Genomic DNA, 20,442 nt, shown 5'->3' on the forward strand with positions numbered 1-20,442 from the left:
TAACATCACATGCAAATTTGGAGCCATGTTTCTCTTAAATTCTGTTATTTAAAATAGAATAACCCTTTCTATATGGACTTTACTAGGTGGAGTTTCTAAAATGACTGCATTTAAAGTTTACATTTGGATATGGAGAGGAGAGCTGGTCTTGTAGGAAGCATGACTTGTCCCCTTAGCTAAGCAGGGTCTGCCCTGGTTGCATATGGAAAGGAGTCTAGACATGTGAGCACTGTGAGATATTCCCCTCAGGGGATGGAGCCACTCTTTGAAGAGCAGATGGTTTCAAGTTCCCTCCCTGACTTCTCCAAGATAGGGCTGAGAGAGATTCCTGCCTGCAACCTTGGAGACACCACTGCCAGTCTGTGAAGACAATACTGAGCCAGATGGACCTATGGTCTGACTCAGTATATGGCAGCTTCCTATGTTCCTATATCCTTGCTTTAATAAGACTGGACTGATGACTTGTACAATTTTGCTTTTATTCTTTCAAACCATCCCACTGCAATATCATACCTGCCAACATGTTCCTATTTTCCTGTTCACCTGAATGGGAAAATAGGGACATGTTGTTTTTAAACAACAACAAAAAACTCTTTAAAACTATTTTGTTTTTACTGGCTGTCATCCAGACAACAATTTCACATGCACTATCGGGAAGGGGCGATTTTTGACAATCCCCAACTTCCTTCTAGAGTCCACTTTACCCTCTCAAAAATATGTTCCTGAAGGCTGTACAACTCTTAGGGACATTTTCGGGGAGGGGCACAGCGGGATGCAGATTAAAGGGAGGGATTGGGGAAATATTACCGCTCCCCCATTGCATGCACACACCTGTTTTCAGTACATGCAATGTTAGTCTGCATGTCAGCCTTTATTTTATTGATCAACATGAAAACAAACATTTTTTTAAAAAAAAATCAGTTGATATAATTGTATGCACATATTCTAAAAATAAAAATCAACTGATCAGGAAGTAAGCATGTATTACATGTTAATAAGAATGCTTTAAGTAGCATGTTTTTTTAAAAAAACCCTGAAGTTCATCATTCTACAGTACAAAAAACAGACTCTACAACAAAGGCGTTTTTTAATCATTAGAATACATGTAGTCCCAAAAACGAAATATGAAGTCTAACCCTCTTCTTTAATGACTATCGGTTCAAATTGCCAATGCCAACCAAAATGTAAAGTGCTATGGCACTCTAATTTAAGACCTATGCGCACTTGGCAAATTGTGTAAGCTCAACACACAACAGGGTAGTGGCATTGCACTAACACGTTTGCCCTAATATCTAAATCAGAGCTATCAAACATAAGACCTGATCTTATTTGGCTCTTCTGGACCTCCATCACACCACTCCACAACAAACCTGAACAATCCTCATTACTAGGAAGTTAATGCTATTTGAGAAACTGAATCAGCAGTGGCCTATATGGCTTACCACAGCATCAGCATCTCTCCTCACAATTCTCTTAGCAGCACACGAATCATGAAGAGTAAATTGGAGCAGGGAAGGGATTTGGGAGGCAAGCTTTGGAAGAGTAGCATACTGAGATTTGATGACAGGGGCTATTTTATGTTCTAATGACAGCCTTACAATATTTTTGGTGAAAACATTTTGGTGCAGCCCCTGGATATCTGCTGAGTATAAACTTTGGTCCTTCAGTCCATACAAGTTTGATGCCCGTAGTTTAAAACAGAAAACATATATGTATATTCCAACACATACACACCTGATAATGTGAAGTTACTTACCTCTTAAAATCAGAGGGCAAAGTTTGCAGATATAAGGCATACACTCACAGTACGATATGCTGAACAGATGACATCCAGATTAACATTGCAAGCACCAAATAATGTTTCACATGCACAAAGGAGAATTTTTACTAAGTCTTTGCAGCCATCTGTGCCACCCAAAAAATATGTCCCTGAAGGTCCCATATTGTCCCCTGCTAACTGAGCAAAGAGGCACCTTTTGAAAGTGGTGATTCTCTTTATTTAGCAGAGGGAGAGCAACAGGCCCTATAGACACCAGCACAGCATGCCTCCAGTGGCTGTTGCTAGTGTCTGTCTTCCATTTCTTTTTTAGATTGTGAGCCATTTAGGGACAGGGAGTCATTTTGTTTGTTTACTTATTTATATCTATGTAAACCACTTTGAGAACTTTTGTTGAATAGCAGTATATAAATATTCATTGTATTCATATATTTGTATTCGTATTCCCAGAGACCTCAGGGACACACTTACAGAGGGTTGCAGCAGGAATGGGGGAATCAGTGAAAATTGCACCTCCCTATTTACGTCTGTGCAACATTTGTCTGAATGTCAGTCCTATGAGTATTTTGGAGCAGAGCAAATGTGCCAAGCAGGTGCAGACTTGCTGCCCACCACACATCAACTTTACCCACTTTGCTGAAAGTGTGCATAATAAAATCAAAATTATATCTTGTTACTGAAATCTAAGAATGGATTGTTTACTTGAAGAAGAAAGAAATACAAGAAATACAAATGTATTTCTTGTCCCTTTTTTTATCCCTGCTGAGATTTACATTTTCTTTGAGCTCATATACCCACTATTTGGACTGCTCAGGATAAGTTTATATGAAGCCTTATTCAATGCATGAAGCCTTATTCAATGCATCAATGCCTTATTCAAGCCTTATTCAAGCCTTATTCAATGCATCCTTACTCAGAAGCAAGTTCTGCAGTATTCAGTGGGACTTGCTCTCAAATCAGTGCAGGTACTGAAGCCACATAATATGCTGCTGCTCAGAATATTATATCACATGGCTGCAGTACTGCATGGCTGCACTTGTCCATTAAGTTCAGTGAGACTTGCTCCATGGTAAGTACAGGTGGCCCTCATAATTCATGGTCCTAGCACCCACAGTTTCGCGTATCTGCAGTTGGGCAATGGAGACCCAATCTTGTTACCTGCGGATACAACAATAGTGGAAATTCATTCCTGGGTGGCTGTAAATAGCCACCCAGGAATGAATTTCTGGTAATTTTTCTAAATGGAGCCATTTTGTAGCCCTTATGTCAAAAAATATTTCCTGCAAATGTTTGCAGGAAATTGGCAGAATTGGAGGGGTTTGGGGTGGGGGCATTGCTGGACAGCTAAGGACCTGGAGAATATGGCACAGTACGTTATTTCACTTTTTTCTGCCTCCTCCCCACATTTTTTGCCCTTTTCCTGATGCCAAAGGACCTAACACACACACCCCATTCCATTGCCTCAAGGTCTCATTATCCACAGTTTTGTTATACGCAGAAAGTAGAGGGAAGAGAACAACCAGAGATTGTTCTCTAGCCACCTGTATGCTTAAGATTGCACCCTAGGCACAATCCTATGCCTCTTTACTTAGAAGTAAATCCCACTGAAATCAGTAACTATGCATAGAAACTATGCACAGGATTGCAGTCTTAACCTCTACCAAACATCTCCCTCCTCACATCATTGTGTAAAATCCCAGCCTAAAACCCACAAGTAAATTATTTGATTTCAGTGGAGCTTACTTTTCTAAATAGCTTTAGGATTACAGTGTTTAGGATTGCTGATGGAGGCTGACTACATCATACTCCAGCTGACTGACACACAAAATTCAGAAAACTGTGCAAAGTTATATCACTGCTAGGAAACATTTAAAATGAGAGAGAAAATTAGCCATCTTTAATAGCATCCCCATGATAACAAACAAGGAGATTACTTGAATATTTTGTAAGGATATCAATATGATAAGGATAATTAGTTGCCAAGATAAATTTTGTCATCTTAATGCATTCCTTATTTTTATATGCAACTTTTTTATATTATATGACTATTCTTGCGTTTTTCATTTGGCTATATATTATATCCTTCTTTAATCTTAGTTTAAAATAACCTTGTCATCCATTTACATGACCTTGCCATCTTGTTGATTATTGCATAATTTACAATCTTCTCCCTTAATTTTGATCTTGTCCTCTGATTTACTCTGATCAAGAGACACTGTTTCTGTAGAGTATATCTACATCTTAAGACAATTATAAAATATGATCAAGTTTATCCAAAACTGATGAACATTCCATTCTCATTTATAATCAAATTGATGCATTGTGCTATTCCAATCACAACATACAATATAACAAAAACAGTCATGCAAGGAAGACACACTTGTGTAATCTTACAAACCAAGATGACTGCAAAAGCATGCATATCCATAAAACAGTGATAACTAATTGATTAACTCACATGAAGCCACTTGTGGCAAATCATGGTATGTATCTATACAATTTGCACCACTTCATTCAACTTCCTCCTGGAGTTAAACATAAATTGTATATTGTGTATTAGAAAAACAAACTGACCTAGGCTTAAAACAATTACAATTTTGATTCAAAGTTTTAAAATGTAAATACAAGGAAAACAAAGTTTCATAGGGAAAACAAAGAGTTTCTTAGCAAGGGAGCAAGTAAACATGACTAAAGCAATACAGCTACTTTTAAAATATAGGCATGACGTTGAAAATCTGCTTGTGCTCTTGGTCGATGAGAATTCACTTGAGGATTTATCATGAATTTTCTCTCTACTGATCTCTCTATGCTTCGGCTACTATTGATTATGAAGTTATGGTGATAAGAGACTGAATGTAAACAAGATGAGCAATTACAGGGCTGTTGCATTTTTCGTTCAACCCAGGCAAGACAAAGCATTATGCAAACCCCATGATTTAGGAAGATAGAGAATCCTAATACCTGGAATCCACCTGGTGACTTGGCAGCTGTCATTCATGCATTTATAGCATTGAGGCAGGATATCTGCAACATGCTCTATGATGCAATTGGAAAGCTTCCACTGGTACAGACATCCACCTCCTGACAGTAGTACCAGTCAACAGGGGGATTTCACAGAATCTGTATCCCACACTGTCTCCAAAGAGCCCAGGGCAGCATACACAGAGTTGTCCTGTTTTATTGTCAGAACATCCCTGAGAAGTAGGCTAAGAATTACTTGCCCATGGCCACTTACTGAACTCCACTACTACCAATAAAAGCAGGTATTTTAATCTGGGTTCGTTCACCCCAAGCCAGCATGCTAGCTGCTGCAACACACTTGGTCTCTCCAGCATCTGCACTGCTCACAAACAGTTCTTATTCTCAATTCAAGCTCCTGATTTTATTATCCTAGCCTGGACCCAAGCAAACTGCCCCCTCCATGGCCCATCTTGTTCGCCAAGATTGCCAGGGAGCAGGCTCTGCACAGACTTGGAGCTGTAGACCAAGTCTGGACACCGAGGGCATACAGAGTCAGGTTTTTTTTTTTTTAATGTGGGCTGCCTTTTAGTGTCCACAATCAGTAAATCTTGAGCTGAGGCTTTAGATACGTTTGGTGCTAAATTGTGTGGATATTTTGCAATTATGTTTTCTAGATGAAATGGGCAAAACTGAAACAGGCGCTCCCATAATGAACTGGGGGCTATGACTTCGAATGCTAGCTGGCCTAATCTTTTGTTAGGCAGATCACTGGTAAGGTTCAGGAGGCACCTGATGTTTCCTAAGATGAGTGATAACTCTGGAGAGAGAAGCCACCAGAGTCTTGCAAAGTGTCTCATTCCCTGACCTCCACCTGAAAGTGGGGGGGCCTGATGTGTGAGTCTGAAAAGAACAAGAGCAGCAGTTTGGAACAGGCAGGCAGCAACTGAGTGAAATAGACAAAGATTAGAATAGAAGCTGAGAGAGGGGGGGGGAGAGGAGAGGAGAGCTGAAGCACCTTACAGCACAGGGCTTTCTCTCTGGTGATCTGAGATAATTTGATGCTGACTTGTAGGAGTGATCTGCTGCCCTTTAAACTCCATTCAATACTGACACCATCTATATGTGCAAATAAACTGAATATTGCAAAGACACCATAACCCTCCAGTGATTTCTCCTCCAAAGGAAGCCAGAATCTGAGTGGCACTGCTCCTGAAATTTCTCACCACTCAGAGTGCGCATAATATATTATGGGGAATGGGGAGTGCACATAATATATTCTGCATCAGCCATGCAGAATCACAAGATATAAAGCTCATGCACAATGGTTGCCCCTTCTGTCCATCCACAAAATCCAAAAGAATAATAAGTTGTACAACAAAGTTCAGGAACATCTGGACTAAAAGTGCCTGATTTATCATGGCATGTTGTTCTGATCGACTTGCATAGCCACCTTTCTTCTAAGTTTTTCTTTAGCAAATTGAGCATTTAGATAAAGCCTGGATAATTCTAAACCCAATGATTAGCTGAAATCCATGAATGTGACTGCAAAAGGAACAAGCCCTCAAAACCCTGTACATACACAGACACACACACCCCACAAATTTCAGTTCTCTGCCCAGTTCTTGCAAAGCATGCTAATCTATATTCTATGTCTAAAATTTTCTTGTTGATAGGCTAGTAACCCTGTAGCTTCCAACCACAACCCTACCTCCCAACCCCAGCCTGCACCTTCATCCCACTTAGCTCTTTTGTTTTAAAAACAAACACAAAAACAACCAGGCAACTCTAGCCTAACAAAAGCAGATTCCCCTCCTCCAAACTCAGCCTCTGGTCTCCCAAACCCCAACCTCAACTTGAACGATATCCCCACCCCAAGCCTTGACCCCTCTACCGTCCTACATTCAGAAGCATCTCCTTAACTTTGGCAGATATTCAATATCAGAAGCTCGGAGATCAGCTCTCGCCGAGGATTTTTTTTTGCGGGGGAACCTGCCAGAGATTTAAAACTCCATGGGTTGACAGCGCACCTGTAGCTTGTGCAACCCATGCACCCGGCATGACTCAGGCAGAAGAAATCACACAACGTGCAAATGGGTCCCTGCGTGCGAATAGAGCGAGGCATGTATAAAAAGTTATTTTTCGCTTAATTGAGAAAAGGCCCCGAAGTGCATACTATCCTGCAAAAATCGACACAATTCACCCTCTCCCTGCTAGAACCGTCGGTAACAATCACGATTTTCCTCTCCTCCTTTAGTACGTCTATGACGACTTTCCCCTCTCCACCAGTTGGTATAATCCGTACCGACGTCCCAAGTGCTATCCACCTAAAGCCAACATCAACGAACAAGAACTATAGAAATGTAGATGAAAAAGCAACGAGCAACAGTTTATTCCTCAGAAAGTGTTCTTATCTCGAGATTCGTTATGTCGCCTAATGGCACTATGCAGGGAAAAGGAAGGGGGGGTGCGGGGGAAGGAGCCAAGTCCTTTAAAAAAAAAGTCACATGCTCAGATAAAGTTCAGGACAAGGTCCCTCCTCTTTACCTTTCCCATTGGCTAACGAAAAGAGCGAGGCCACGCTATCAAGTTCTATCACGCTTCTCATTGGATAAGCGCTTTTGTCAGTCACCCGGCGGGCGACATGACTGATACAAAGTTGCTGCGACACAAGCTAGAAAATGTAGCTCTCTTTAAAGCTGTAGCGAGCCTGCTTAGGAGAGCGCCCCTGTCACTTTTTGCACCAGGTGCCTATAGTTCTCGCCCCTCCTTGCCTGACCCACCCCCCAAACATCTACAAAGATTTAAAAGCTGAGGTTTCAAAATTAATCGGGTCATTGTTTAAACGTTTCACCAGAACACAGACTCCCCCCCCACCCGCAGTTTGTTTGTTTTTTTTAAACAGAGGGAGAAATTGCTTTTAAGCAAATCTGCCTGAAAAAGACATCCATTCCGATCAGCCTCTGGCGATAGAACAAAAGCCCATGCCCTCAAGCTGTGACTCTAACTTACATCCACTCCCTTCCCTTTTTAATGGAGGCAATATCCAGATTGGGGGTTGGTTTTTAGAGCCTCCTTTCCCCGCCTCCCGCAGGCTCTGGGAGACGTTAACTCCACCTGTACCAAGGTGAGTGTTCTCCGCGAGCTACTTGCTTCCTTCCTGTGCCCTAACCCATTGCCTCGTCTCGTTTCCACGAAGCAAAAGCAAGACCGATCACGTTTCCATTTCACTTTAAAAAAAAATCAAAAATAAAAATCCGTGTTTAAACAATGTAGAAGAACATGAATGTTGTCAATGCAATAAACGGCATTTTTCCCCTTTAAAAAACAAACAGACACCTATTAAGAGGCTCAAGGACTTGCCCTCTAGTTCCCCGATTGCATTTTATTGCGTCTGGTATATTCTTTGCCAAGTGCTGCTCGGGTTTTTTGTTTTGTTTTTTAAGTTGCATGGACTGATAAGTGGGAGCCATAAACTGATTCCCAAACTCGAGACCCTAGTACAGCTACGAATCATTTGACGCCCCAGCTTTGCGGCCAGAGTTTCTGAATATCTATTTAAAGGAAGACAAGAACATTTTCTGTGGGTGGGGGGCGACTACCTGCAATGGCGCATGTTTCCATGGGTCAATGCATCTGTCTCCCTCCGTTCCCAAATTTTGACTAACAGCGGTGTAACAATCCCCCTGCCTCCCGCCAGCAGACATCTCCTCCCCCCTCCCCCCCGTTTGCGCACACACCCTTCTTGATCCCTTTTCTCTCTAATACCCAGACAAAAATAACTCCCTGAGAAATAAAGTTTAATGAAATTCCAGACACCCTAGGCAAGAGAGGTTGCAAAAGTCCATAAACAACAGAAGATCAACACTGGAAAATACTTATTTTTAAAAAAAACAAAAACAAAATTCTCTTCATGCATATTTTAAAAAACTCAGGGGACGTTTTCCTTTTATTAAAGGGACGCACAACTTAAAATATCGATAGATTATTAAAGAAGTCACGTGCGCTTTATGTTTCAGCCTTCTGACAGATATTGATCCGCGTTTCTAGATCCAATATGAGCTGAAGAACTAATTCACCTCCCATGCCCAGTAACTACCCGAAGGCCGAAGTCTTTGCTGTATTTCCCCCATCTCCACCTCTTAAGTTTTAAATGTACAGGACCTGGATATGCATGCACCTCCAATGTCCTGGAGGTGCCTTCCCCCTCCCTCTTCAAATTTCTCCCTAGGGAGGTGTCACCCATTAATACTCTTCCCTTTTATTCACACCCACCATCCGAACTAATGGTCGGAAGTGGACCTTCCTTACATTCTCTTCCCCTCCTCCATAAAGTCCCCCCTCCCCCCCATCCGCGCTAGAGGTCTAAGCAAAGTGATTTTCCTGTACTCACCTTCATTTTCCTAACCACCTACGATGTGCAATGGTCGGAGGAAAGACCCTCCAGCTTTGAACTGCCAAAGCGTCCGATCAAGGAGGACGGCGGCCAGCGGCAGACCAGGGAAGAATAGCAATAAGGAAGGTGGCGGATCCGATCTCTGTGGATCCGATCTCTGGAGCAGATCTGGGGTTAAATCCTGGAAGCAGAGAGGAGGAGGTTGCTACGATCTTACACGCAAGGTCCAGCAGCAAGCGGCGGCGGCAGGAGTTCCAGCCTCTCTCGGGGCCGTGCAGCTGGAAACGGCGGCGAAGTCCACTCAGATCACCTCCTTGGTGACAGCTCTCAGCTAAGAAGGCTGGCTAAAGGTTTGCTCCTGGCTGTCACATCGCCGACCGTTGCTGGAGGGCGTGGGGGGGGGGAGGAATGGAGCTCTGGATCCAGCAAATTTTAATATTTTTTTAAAAGAAGGGAGACACCCTCCCAAAAGGGAAGGGGAGGAGGGAAAAAAACTTATGTCATTCCAGGTAAAACTCCCATCTGCGCCAGCAGCGCCGCCGCGGGAAGAGGTGGGTGGGAAAGAGCAGCTTCAGAGGGTGTAAACTTTTCCCCCCTCTCTCTCCCCAGCCGTCTCTTCTGGCCAGCCTTCTCTCTCTGCGCGTGTGTCCTTCCCTCTTCACCTTCCTTCTCCTGCTGTCGCTGCTGCTTTTCCTCCTCCTCCTCCTCCCCGTTTGTGCTTCCCTGTGTTGTTCTTGCTCTCGCTCAAAGACGCGCGCGCGCACATTCAGCACACGGCTGTTGGAGCTGGTTCCTAGTTTGTGGAGCTGCGGAGGGAAGGGAAGGGAAAGAGAAAGAAGGGGAGGAGGAGGAGGAGGAGGAGCGTAGCGCCCCCCCCCCTCTCGCTCTCTCTCCAGGCGTGTCTCACGGCGGCGTAACTCCGAAGAGCTGGAGCCCGCCTCCCCACCCTGCACTGCCCTCCGCTCTCGGCGCAAAAGTGAAGGGAGCGAATCCCACGCCACAAGGGCGGTCTCCGACCCGCTCTCCAGTTGTGCGCCTGGGGAGGATGGAGCAGCTCTCATGCACAGGCGCCCGGTAGGGGAGGAGGCGGGCAGAGAGCAGTAGGCCAGGCCAGCAAGCGGCCAAGGCCGAGCGGCGCACCGGGGGGGGGGGCGGGGGGGGCGCTGCCACTCAACGAGAAAATGGGGAGGGCAGTTTCCGTCCGCGCGGCGGTGGCGCTTTCGTGGGACTGTGCGCGCGCCGTCATAATTTGCAACTCTTGACCTCTGCCCCAACCCAGAGAGACACCGCACTCCCCCGCCCCTTTCAGCTTCCCTCCTTGCCCACGTTTCTTCTCTGCGACCCGGTTTCTTGCTGTAAAGTTTATAGGACGGTATTCATCTGTGCCTTCTGCACCGAATAAAGAAGAAATTTAAAAGCCCTATGCTGATTGTAGGTGCGTGCAGGTGTTTGTGTACAGGGACGTCTTTATGTGTGAATGGCTTTACGAGAGTTCTTTTTAAAAGAACCTGGGAACAGGCCCCCTCTAATGCTGGGTACAGATAGGAAGTGCACCATTATACGGGTGTTGAATGTAATGTGTGAGTAGCTGTATGTGCACTGTGCATATTGTACGTGGTTCTTTAAACAACGTGGGGCTAGGGCTCAAGTCTTTATTAAATTTAAGATCCAGTAGGATTAGAGGGTGTGTGTTCACACAGAAACATGTATGTATTTATGCATGTAGGTTTCAATTGTCTATTGCTTGTGTTGCGAGATTGCCTCACTTAAAACTGAGGGAGGACTAGTCTTGATGAATCACCATCATTCATGACACTGCCACATCACGCCTGATATTTACAAAGCTGAAGGGTAAAATTGCAGATTCAGCACTTAATGTTACCAAAACATGATATGGATGGACTCTCATGGTTGTTGCATAGCTTTCCCCCAAAATCTACCATCAAATTGCAGATTGCATTCATGTCCATTGCCTCCTGCATAAACATCATTGTTTTGCATCACCACCATGGTGTATAGTGGTGAGTGGTAACGCATAGATATGGTGGTAATAGATTTTAAAAAATATATATTTGTGTGTTGAGTCTTCACTTTTCTGCATCCACTGTTAAATTTTGTATCCATCTCCATGGACCTCATATAAACACCATTAATTCATAACTTTATGCAGTTACTCTGGTGCAAATCATGGACCCATTGTTTTGCTGTCTTCATTCATTTCTACGTGCAGACCTCCAACAAAGAGAGACAGTGTGGTGTGGTGGTTAGAGTGCTGGACTAGGACTGGGGAGACCTGAGTTCAACTCCCCATTCAGCCATGATACTAGCTGGGTGACTCTGGGCCAGTCACTTCTCTCTCAGCCTAACCTACTTCACAGGGTTTTTGTGAGCAGAAACTTAAGTATGTAGTGCACCACTCTGGGTTCCTTGGGAGGAAGAGCGGGATATAAAATGTTGATAATAATAAATCCACTGCCAAAAGCCTGGCTTTTTAGCATTCTAGTTTGAATTTGAATGAGTTGTAATCTGGTTTAAATGTTTTATGGTTTTAATTGTTTTGTTATGTGTTTTTTATTTTAATGTAAACCACACTGAGCCACTCTAAGAAGGGCAGTATATAAATTGAATGTATGAATAAAAGTCACAACTCACATCCATATGCATGGAATACACCATTTGTGATGTCTCTATGATCAGAAAGCATCAATTGAAGGTATGGATCCTCACCATTTTCATATGGAGACAAATTAGCTTAAAACTTTGTAAACAAATGTATAGAATGTTATAACTGAAGTAGTAAGGCTGTATGGCAATAGTATGGCAATGGTAAACCCCTTCTGTATTCTACCAAAGAAAACCACAGGGCTCTGTGGGCGCCAGGAGTCATCACTGACTTGACAGCACTACTTTACTTTGATCAAAATGATGAAGGACTTGGAGCACCTTGCCTTTGAGGAAAACCTAAGGCATTTGGGGCCTTCTGGTTTACAAAACAAGCTAACTAACATGGAAAGGTAGATGTAATATAGAAAGGTTATATATAACTTCATTGAGGATAGGTCTATCAAGAGCTATGAGCCATAACAGTTAAATGGAACCTCCATGCTCTGAGGCAGTGTACCTTAGAATGCCAGGTGTTGAGGGGAAGGTCATCACCTTTATGTCCTTCTGAACTGTCCAAGCAATATCTCATGGTTAGCCACTGTGGAAAGTGAGATATTGGACTAAAGGGGCACTTAGGCTCTGTACAACCAGACCTTGTGCTGTCTGTATCTTAAAAAAAAACAAAACCTTTCAGAACAGTTTTCTAGTCAGTTCCCCAAATATTCAATTTCTTAGGCATAACCACACAAGGCAAATTATCTGGAGTTCCTGTAAGCATTTTTTTTTTTACAACCATCTGGTATAATGTTATGAATCTTATTATATGAATTTTTAGAGTCATATGCTTAAAATAACAAGAAATCGGTGGCTTCAGGAAGTATTGGATCCATTTATTTTCTGATTCATGAAGCATAATTTGTGTTGGAAATCATGCAGATCCAGTAAGAAGTATCTCCAGATTTCAGTTTTTGTGACACAATCATGCAGAGACTCACTAAAATTATGAATTTTGCAACACAGACATACTGTATGAGAATAAGGTGCGTTTTGAGGGTAAGTTAATTGCTTGGAGGATGCCAGTCCAAAAGTGAGTTATAAATAAACATAGGATCTGAATGGAAAAACAATGAAAATAGAGGGATATGAGATCTAACCCTTTGATAAGGGTTTTCACAGTGCTGCAGTGGCCCAATGCAGTGCGTTAGAGATCAAGGAAATAAAATTGCAGTGTGTGGATACCATGTGTGTTTAAACACAAAGATTTTAAACACATGAGAATCTTTGCCATGAAAATTATATTTTGTATCAATGAAATACCAGAAGGTACATTGAGACCATCTTTTTATACTTCATGTACGAATGTACAATGTGATTATATCATAGGACTGCAGTCCAGATGTACTAACTAAGGAGGTATAAGGACCCATGCATAAGATACAAATTTAGCAGTATTACAAGATGACAATGAGGTCATTCACACGACTGGGCAGGGCAGAGGTCGGGCAGGTGGAAGGCTGAGTAAACTCACTTCCCCCCCCAACAAGAGATTGTTTGTTTGGGGAGCTTGGATTGTGCTCCCAGATGAGCAACACTGCATGGTGCCACACACAGCTCTGGAGACCAGGACCACACGTCCAGGCTTCCGGGAATCCCACAATGCACCATGTGACCTGTGATGCATTGGGGGATTTCCTCAAGAGACAGGCACTCTAGGCGCCCGTCTCTGTGTGCAGCCGGGCTCAAGCAGCCCGTGTTCGCACACGAGCACGTAGACCAGCTTAAGGGAGCACTCGCTCCCTTAACCTCAGGTAACAGCCGAGCTAAAAAGCCGGGCTAGGCAGCGCTGCCCCACCAGGATTGGGTTCAATCCTAGTGGTTCTCACATGCAGCCTAACCCAGGCTAGCCTTCCCTATCCTGGGTTAGGCTGCACATGAGAACAGCCTCAGTGTGTGAATCTACTGCTATTTTGCAGTGACTTGATTGCTAACTGAACTGAAAGGCAATGGAGTTCAGAGGGGTCTGGGGCATCTGCATATAAAAATCCCACGCCTATATCCAGGTTGTTATGACACAAGGAGCTGCATTCATGATTTTTATGATGCAGTCCATGAACACAGATGTAAAGTGTGATGTGATGGCGGATTTGGAGTGTCTCTGGGTAAAAGTCATGAGGATCTGTGCCTCAGATTGATGTTTTCATGATGCAATGGTGGATCTATGTTTTTATGGTGCAGTTTTTGGGCACAGATGTCAGCTATGATTAGACAAACTTTTTAAGGCCTGCCTAAACATCTATATTTCAGATCCAGATTATTACCCCACAAAGTCTGTATAAAATCATGCAAATTCAAGAATCTTCTTAGATCTGACTTTTACCCAAACCCTGAAAATATCCAGATCTCCTCAGTTTATTACTTACACTACTTTTGTGTTATATTTTCTGAAAGCAAGTCACAGTGTCACATAAGTCACACAAACCACAATAATAAACAGTGCAACATAAAAGAAGTAATGATCAAAACAAATTATTTGTATTAACTCTAAAAGGCCTGTACGAGATGGAGAACAGGGAGGCCTTAACAGAAACCATTACTGGATTGAAATGCAAGAGCAATTTTTATTTATTTAACACATTCATATCCTACCTTTCCACTACCAAGTCTTCAAGGAGCTTACAGAACTGAAATAAACCTATTAAGAAGAACATAAGAACAGCCCCACTGAATCAGGTCCAAGGCCTGAGTGAGTCCAGCATTCTGTTTCCCATTAGATGTGTTTAGGAAGTCCCCAAACAGGAGGATTTTCATGAAAAAATACAAATAAACCTATTTAAAACCAATCAATATCCTGACAAACTATGTGTGTAAGGAGGTTCTGTGGGGGTGCTCCAGGCTCAGACTGGCCCACAGGACAACCAGGCATATTCCTGGTGTGCCCCACCAGCAGGGCGCCCCTGTACCCCACCGCACTCAGCAGCAATGAATACTCCCACCCTTAAGAACCCATTCTGCTCAAAACCCAGCACCCTTCCCACATACGTTCCACTGCCCAATCAGTGCCCCCAGTCTGACCCTGGGGTGCACCAGGAGCCCAGGGGCAACTCCCTCAGTCCCCCTATGTGCATGCTGTTGTGCAAGGGGACAAAGACTTCCAAGTTCCAAGTGCTGTTTGTGCTCTGGAAGTGCAAAAATCAGAAACATCAGCAAGGGTCAGCAACATGTATCTGATCTTAAAGAGCACTTCTTGAATACTCTGCAAGATCATTCCTTGCACTTGATGTCAGCCCGTATTGTGTGCTCAGCCAACCTAATCCTGATTTTATTTCTTTCAAATTGGTGGATATTACAGCCAGTGAAAAAATTGTAGTCAGGGGCATATCTAGGGTGGGGCAGGCAGGGCACGTGCCCTGGGCGCCACTTGAAGGGGGGCGCCATTTTGTAAAAAAAATTAAAAAATTAAAAATGGCTGCCGAAAACAAAATGGCCACCGTGCATGCTCAAATGGCCTCTGTGAGGCCCTAGGTCATGCCAGGCCTTGCAGAGGCCATTTGAGCATGCGCGGTGGCCATTTTATTTTCAGTGGCTTTTTACAAAAAAAGTTTATTTTTAAATTTGGCCACCGCACATGCTCAAATGGTACCTGTGAGGCCCTAGAGGCCAGCGGAGTGAGGGGGAACCTTTGCAAACCCGCCCCCACAGACTTTTGGAAGCCCCCCAAAGGGGCTACAGGTTAAAAAAAATAAAATTAATATAATATAAGACACTGTACACATATTCAGATTGGCACTATGTACAGAGAATCAGGGCTTGTGAATACTGAGCTGACTCTTATGAGCTAGGATTGTATTCATTTGCTCTTACTTTGCTTCTTGTGATAAGTGAGTTAAATGTGATGTCTTGCTAATATGGCTATTAATGGTGAGTTTGTCTTAGAATCAGTGTGAAATCCTTAATATTAAGGCCCACTGGGAGTTTCTTGCTCTCTTTCTCTCATTTTAACTGTCTTTCTGAAAGACTAGAATATATTCCAAGCAGTGACACAGTTTACTCTGCATATCCTTTAATTATTTACAGAGTATCTGGGAAAAGTCAAATTCTCCATTTATTTTTAAAACTTATGTAATAGTGATGCTACAATGCATAGAAGAAAATTAGACAGGCATTTCTGTTTAGTTTTCCAAGTACACCTCCACATAGTATTTGGGTATTTCATGAGCCCCAGCATACTGAAATTTGTAGTTTTCCAGCATTACGTCCACTGCTAAATAGTTTTTGAAATATTAAAAGATTAACGAGCCTGACTTGTATTTTTCAGCTGATATTATGGTAAAGTTATCTGAAAGCTGGGTGTCAGATGCTTGGACAGAGGGTGCAATTTAAGTGCTTGCCCTAGGCGCTGTTTTCCCTAGATACGCCTCTGCAGCCAGTGCTACAAACATACATGTAAAGATTTTGTTGGGGGTTGTTAATTTTACCCCAGTAGGTAAACAGCAGAGCACTAAAGAATAGAGCACACACTCCAGTTACAGAGAGGATGGTTTCGTTGTTGCAGCCATTTAGAGAAAACACATGGAGATTCTTGTAGAACTAAATACTAAATATGTATCGATTAAGTACACTTGGATCGGAAATACCTAATCCTAATCTAAAACACTAAATAATGAATAGGTAAGGAGAGAGAGAGAGAGAGATGTTCCCACCTACTCTCTAAGAGGAAAGGAAGGATTGTGACTCAGCACAGGAAGTGCTGCAGAGTCAGTTCAGGGGTCATAGAGTAGGGACAGATAGGGAGACCTTTACTCACTGTCTCTACCCTCAGTGACCCTAATGGTCATTAGGATAGTTGGTACAAAAGGTCGATGCACTGGAACTCCATCTCCAATAGTAAGTTTTCTGTACCTTTCACACCAAAGCTGCCTGAGATGGGCTCCATGTAGCGGCTGTGCTATATGGTGAAACATTTTGTATAAATCAGCCTGCTTTGTGATTAGTCCACACCACAGGATTCCTAACCTAAACCAGGGTTCCCAACCTGTGATCCTCAGATGTTGCCAAACTATAGCTCCCATCACCCCAACCACAATTTATTGTGTCTGAGGATGATGGGAATTGTAGTTCAGCAACATCTGGAAAACCACAGGTTGGGAACCCCTAGGCTACACCTTACCTTGAGCCAGTAAGAATGTTAACAGTGATATAGATGCAGACCCCCTGCTAACCGAGCCAAGAAACTCACCTTTTAAATTGGAGATGATCTTATATTTCACCAGGGGAGAGCATCTGTCCCTATTCAACTCCAGCACAGCATCCCTCCAGTGGTAGTAGCTGGTGTCTATCTTGGGTTTCTTTTTAGAGTGTGAGCCCTTTGGGGGCATAAGTCATTTACTTATTATTTATTTTTCTACAATAACCACTCTGAGAACTTCTGTTGAAAAGCACTGGAGCAGGGCAGGCAGGGGAGAACCTGGTCACAGAGGCAGAAGTTTACCTCCCCACTCTTCCTCCATGCCTGCAGGCTTGGGTATTTCCTGCCCTGTATGCAGCTGGGGTGTTTTCTAACCTTGGCACCAGCAGTAAGATTGCAGGCAGACCCCTTTCGACCAGACAATGGAAGTTTGGAGGACTGGATGAGGGATAACAAACTGAAGTTGAATCCAAATAAGACAGAGGTACTGACAGTGGGGGGCCATGACCCGAGAGGTGGTTTTGATCTGCCTGGTCTGGATGGGGTTACACTCCCCCTGAAAGATCAGGTACATACTGTAGCTTGGGAGTGATCCTGGACCACAAGCTCTCCCTGGTTTCTCAGGTTGAGGCGGTGGGCAGGAGCACTTTTTAATCAGCTTTGGGTGATATGTCAGCTTTGTCCATTTCTAGAGGTGAATGATCTTAAAACAGGGGTACATATGCTGGTAACCACAGGCTTGACTACTGTAATACGCTCTATGTGGGGCTGCCTTTTGTATGTAGTCTGGAAACTACAATTGGTACAGAATGCAGCAGCCAGATTGGTCTCTGGGACAACACGAAGGGACCACATAACACCGGTTCTAAAAGAACTGCACTGGCTACCAATATGTTTCCGGGTAAAAAACAAAATGCTGGTTATTACCTATAAGACCTTAATGGCTTGGGTCCAGGCTATTTGAGAGATCGCCTCCTTTGTCATAATCCCTGTCACCTGTTATGATCTTCTGGAGAGGTCGGGTTACGGTTGCCACTGGCTAGTTTGGTAGCAACCCAGGACTGGGCTTGCTCTGTGGCTGTCCCAGGGCTTTGGAATAAGCTTCCTGCTGAAATAAGAGCATCTCCTTCTCTGTTTGTTTTCAGGAAGAACCTCAAGACTCTTCTGTTCTCTCAGGCTTTTAATTCAAATTAATTTTAATAATTGTAAAAATTTGTTTTAATAATTGTATTCTATTGTTTTTATTGTCATGTATTTTAATTTGTGACTTTTAAATATTTTAAATGTTGTACACCGCCTAGAGATATACATATCAGGCGGTATAAAAATTTGATAAATAAATAAAATTACATGTACTTCCTTAAGCTTAGTTAACATGCAAGTTTGCTTACCACTTTTTGACATTTTAGTTGGAGCTAAAAAAGGTACTATCTTACTTTATCCTTTGAATTTTTGTCTAATGGACCAAAACAGCTCCCTACGTATTTTGCTTATTGATACGCCGGGTAGCTAGTAGGATGGATGTGCCTGGGTTCATCAGGGAGGAGGGACCTCTGGAAGGGAAATGCTCTTCACTCTCCTCCCACCTCCCTGACTCATTAGCAAGCTGCTGCCTCCTATTTGGAGTGTGGGGAGTGTGTGATATCATCTCCACAGAAAAAACAGAAATGGCATGCCAAGAATGTTTTCTTTTTGACCATGTCTATAGAGTTCTTCTTTAGCAAAGACACAGGGATGTGGGGAAGCAGGCATGGAACCCATCTCACTTCTTGTCCCAGGGCCTACTACAACCTTGCTACACCCCTGTTGATATGTTTGATTATTTTTAACTGCACTGAGTGGTGATGGTTGCTAAAAGAGTGAAAGGGCACATCAGGCTCAAGAACGGCCCACTGCGATCAAGTCGCCCTTACTGCACAAAGTTGCTCAACTGCCATTCTGAAGTTTCTATGGACTAGAAGTGGCCAATATGTACCTGCAGCACTCAGATTATTTAAAGCCAAGCCACTGGCATAATTATTCTACAGTGCCCCCCAGGACCACTGTCCAATTTTGCCTCACTAGAACGAGTTCAGTCCAAATTTCTAAGAGCAGCCCTACAAGTGCCTTGCTGTGTCTCTAATGCTACCCTACACCTGGAAACTGGAATGATAAGGGTTGAGGCCAGAGTGTGGATAACCATTCTTACCCTCTTAAACTATCCCTCAGCCATCGGGTCCTGGCCCCTTTAACCCTGCAGGACAATTTTCAATCCTCCTGGAAAAGTGTCGAGCCCCTGGTGGCGCAGTGGTAAAACTGCCGCCCTGTAACCAGAAGGTTACAAGTTCGATCCTGACCAGGGGCTCAAGGTTGACTCAGCCTTCCATCCTTCCGAGGTCAGTAAAATGAGTACCCAGAATGTTGGGGGGCAATATGCTAAAATCATTGTAAACCGCTTAGAGAGCTCCGGCTATAGAGCGGTATATAAATGTAAGTGCTATTGCTATTGCTATTGCTACTGAGCTTTCCCCCTCCTCTCCTACTTGCTATGAGCTGCGACAAGGTGAAAACGGCCATTGGATACTGGGCACTGAGCATCAGGCCGACCTAGGTAGGGTTCCAAGCTTCCTGTCGTCAGAAAGACTTAGATACGCTGCCTCTCCTGCTACGTACTTGTCATAGTTGGAAATCCTAAGCCACAAAAGGCCCTTCACCCTTGCCCGTTGTCATGTCCTCCCCTCTGCTGTTTTAGAAGGCAAATACAGAAAGATTCCAATTATGGAGAGACTTTGCTCCTGTGACACTGCGGGGGGGGGGTTGAAACCACAGAGCACATACTCCTCTCTTGCCCCTTTTATAGAGACAGTCATGCCTGCTATTGGGTAAAGACTGGGCCTTCACGTGTGACACTGCCAAGTTCTGCATGGCAGTGTGTAAGATCTGCCGGGCCCTGACTCCTGGTCCATAACCATGTATCAGCCTTGTATTGCTTTTAACTAATGACCATTTCACTTGCCTGCTCAGTCCTCCCAGTTAGCTATCTAATTTACATTTCTTATTTTAGCAATTTTATACATAGTTTATATATTTTATGTCCTTATCCTTTTAGACAGGAATGCTTATAATTATGACTATAATCTTAGTGATTTTACAGTTTTCCCTCTGTTCTTTTCTCTATAGTAATGGGTAGTAGTTTTACAGTATTCTTCATACTATTAGAGTAGCAATTTTAAAGTAATATGACTCTACTGTTTCATAATTTGATATTGATTCATGTTCTACTGTTTTATCGTGGTCTTGCACCGTAATAAAGATGAGAGAGTGAGTGAAAGGGCTAGGGCCTTGATGCTAAACTTTCTACTGATTTAGTGGGAAACTAATCTTTCTAACTTGTGCCTTAGAGGAGCACATGGCAATGCATGTGTTTTGGGTTTTTTAAAGCAAACTTTTAACAGCTTTTGCTAACTATAGTATCCTGAACAACCACATAGCATCCTTAAAGTTATGAATTTAAAAGGCTGCAGGTCATGGGAGATGCTTTTT

The 20,442-nt window shown here is 43.2% G+C and overlaps 1 protein-coding gene and 1 long non-coding RNA gene across 7 annotated transcripts in view; one reads left to right on the plus strand and one right to left on the minus strand.

Moving 5' to 3' along the window:
- The window catches only part of NR3C2 (nuclear receptor subfamily 3 group C member 2), a 226,391-nt gene extending 216,300 nt beyond the window's left edge, over positions 1-10,091 (minus strand). The window contains exons 1-2 of one of the 6 annotated variants that reach the window (XM_053254829.1): positions 9,129-10,090; positions 4,236-4,302 (exon numbers count right to left, since the gene is read on the minus strand). The gene's annotated coding sequence lies outside the window, so the exon portion shown is untranslated. Of the gene's footprint in view, positions 1-4,235; positions 4,303-5,753; positions 5,810-6,765; positions 7,018-7,282; positions 7,304-9,128 lie in introns of those variants that run through there. The other 5 variants (XM_053254832.1, XM_053254827.1, XM_053254833.1 and 2 more) reach the window with 5 other exon arrangements.
- LOC128326931 (uncharacterized) overlaps positions 9,355-20,442 on the plus strand; it is a 30,139-nt gene continuing 19,051 nt past the window's right edge. Inside the window, exon 1 of the long non-coding RNA XR_008308342.1 lies at positions 9,355-9,481. This is a non-coding gene — a long non-coding RNA (uncharacterized LOC128326931). The remainder of the gene's footprint in view (positions 9,482-20,442) is intronic.

This window comes from Hemicordylus capensis, chromosome 5, assembly GCF_027244095.1.
Source record: "Hemicordylus capensis ecotype Gifberg chromosome 5, rHemCap1.1.pri, whole genome shotgun sequence".
Classification (NCBI taxonomy): Eukaryota; Metazoa; Chordata; class Lepidosauria; order Squamata; family Cordylidae; genus Hemicordylus; species Hemicordylus capensis.